This window comes from Priapulus caudatus, unplaced genomic scaffold, assembly GCF_000485595.1.
Source record: "Priapulus caudatus unplaced genomic scaffold, Priapulus_caudatus-5.0.1 Scaffold2978, whole genome shotgun sequence".
In the NCBI taxonomy this organism is placed as follows: domain Eukaryota; kingdom Metazoa; phylum Priapulida; class Priapulimorpha; order Priapulimorphida; family Priapulidae; genus Priapulus; species Priapulus caudatus.
In genome coordinates, this window is record NW_014580039.1 from 3,292 (window position 1) to 5,791 (window position 2,500).

General features: G+C 51.0%; 1 long non-coding RNA gene across 1 annotated transcript in view; it reads left to right on the forward strand.

Annotated features, from left to right (window-relative positions):
• Nucleotides 1-913: 913 nt before the first annotated feature.
• Nucleotides 914-2,500, forward strand: part of LOC106819209 — a 2,200-nt gene continuing 613 nt past the window's right edge. The window contains exons 1-2 of the long non-coding RNA XR_001395377.1: nucleotides 914-1,050; nucleotides 1,339-1,517. This is a non-coding gene — a long non-coding RNA (uncharacterized LOC106819209). The remainder of the gene's footprint in view (nucleotides 1,051-1,338; nucleotides 1,518-2,500) is intronic.

Here is a 2,500-nt window from a genome sequence, read left to right on the forward strand (position 1 = left end):
CGTGACGACTGTTCTGTCTGTCTGGGTGCCTGTCTGGTTCTGTCTCTTCTCTCTCTCTACTCTCTCTCCTCTCTTTTTGCTCTCTCTCTCTCTCTCTCTCTCTCTCTCTCTATCCTCTCTCTTTCTCTCTTCTTTCTCTCTCTCTCTCTCTCTCTCTCTCTCTCTCTCTCTCTCCTCTCTGTATCTCTCTTGCTCTCCTCTCCACTCCCTCTTTCTCTCTTCTCCTCTATCGCTCTCTCCTCTCTTATATCGCTCTCTGCTCTCTCTCCTGTCTCTCTCTCCTCTCTCTCTTTTTTTTTTTCCTATCGCTCTCTCTCTCTCTCTCATCTCTCTTGTCTCTACTCTCTCTCTCTCTCTCTATCGCTCTCTCTTTTCTCCTTTCTTTCTCTCTCTCTCTCTCTCTTCTCTCTCTCTCTCTCTCTCTCTCTCTCTCTCTCCTCTCGCTCTCTCTCTCTCTCCCTCTCTGTTACTCTCCCTCTCTCTCTCTCTCTCTCGCTCTCTCGTCTCTCACTCCTCTCTCTCTACTCTCTTCTCTCTCTCTCTTCTCACTCTCTCTCTCTCTCTCTCTCTCTCCTTCTCTCTCTCTCTCTCCCTCTCTGTACTCTCTCTTCTCTCCCTTCTTCTCTCGCTTCTCTCTCTCTTCACTCTCTCTCTCTCTTCTCTCTCTCTCTCTCTCTCTCTCTCTCTCTCTCTCTCTCTCTCTCTCTCTCTCTCTCTCTCTCTCTCTCTCTCCTCTCTCTCTCGCCTCTCTCTCTCGCCTCTCTCTCTCTCACTCTACTCTCTCTTCTCTCTCTCTCTCTCTCTCTCTCTCTCTCTTTCTCTTTCGCCTCATCTAATTGATCACACCTCTGCCTGTGTCAAACCTTGATACTTTACTCACCCTCTGTTCGCATCCTTCACCTTTTACAGCAAGCGTCTGGGAGGTCGCTAGTTTGCTGCTCAGCCACCAGGTGGATCCGGAGCAGACGGACAGCTTACGGACGCTCTCCGCTGATGGTCGCCGCCGCCGAAGGTCACGTAGGGCCGTCATGATCTGCCTGCTCTCTCAAGGTGCGTGGCGGCGGTCGAGATCGGTGCTGACATCTATGGGAGCGTTTCTGAAGTTTTTGATAATACTTTTTGTGTGTGGCCGTGCGTGTGTGTGTGTGTGTGTGTCTTAACATGCCTTGTGTGTGTGTGTGTGTCGTGTGCGTGTGTGTGCGTGCGTGCCCGCTGCTGTGCTGTGGACCGTGCGTGCGGCATGCGCGCGCGCTGTGTTATGCTGCATGACGTGTATGCGTGCGTGTGTGCATATCTCGACACTAACCCCCGCGCTTCATGCATCTACGTACCGTACAGGCGCCAGCGTCAGCTGCACAGATAAGGAAGGCCTGACGGCTCTGTGCTGGGCGTGTCTGAAGGGTCAGCTACACGCCGTACAGACACTGCTAGAAGCTGGCTCCTCCATCGATCACACGCGACAACACAGGTCGCACGCCGGCTAGACCTGGCCTGCCTTCTTCGGGGAGGCGCTGACCGTGAGTGACTCCTCTCAGTCTGTCTATCTCTTTTTCTTCGCGCACGCCTTCTCTTTGTCTCTCTCACCTCTCTCTCTCTTTGTCTCTCTCACTCTCTCTCTCTCTTTGTCTCTCTCACTACTTCTCTCTCTTTTATCTCTCTCACTCTCTCACTTCTCGCTCTTTCTTTTTTCTTGTGCACGTTCTCTCTCCTCTCTGTTCTCTCACTCTCTCTCTCTCTCTTTACTCTCTCTCTCTCTCTTCTCTCTCCTCTCTCCACTCTCTCTCTCTCTCTCTCTCTCGTTGCTCTCTCTCTTCTTCTATCTCTCTCTCTTCTCTCTCTCTCTCTTAGCTCTCTCTCTCCTCTCTCTTGCCTCTCTCTCTCTTCTCTCTGTCTATCTCTTTCTTTTACATCTCACACTTTCTCTTTGATTCTCTCCCCTTTTCTCCTTCCCATCTTTCTCTGTCTGCTCCTTCCTTCGCCGCCTCGCTCTTTCATCTCTTCATCTCGTCTCTAGGTACAAATGTAAATTAATTGCAAGGCAGGAGGCTTGAGCCGTTCATCTCTCTCTCTCTCTCTCTGCCTGCTCTCTGTGTGTGTCTCTCTCTCTGTTTCGCTCTCTCTCTCTCTCTCTCTCTCTCTCTCTCTTCTCTCTCTCTCTCTCTCTACTTCTTACTCTCTCTCTCTCTCTCTCTCTCTCTCTCCTTTCTCTGTCTCTGTCTCTGTCTCTGTCTCTCGTCTCTTTGGGCTTCTTTTCTGGGTCTCTGTCTCTGTCTCTCTCTCTTTTCTTTCTTTCTTTCTTTCTCTCTACTCTCCTCTCCCTCTTCTTTCTCCTCTCCGGCCTCTCTCTCCCTCCCTCCCTCACTATTTTCTCTCTCTCTCTCTCTTTCTCTCTCTCGGGCTCTTCTCTCTTCTCTCTCTTCTCTGGCGTCTACTCTCTCTCTCTGTTGCTCTCTCTCTCTGTCTCGCTCTTGCTCCTCTCTCTTCTCTTCTCTCTCCTCTC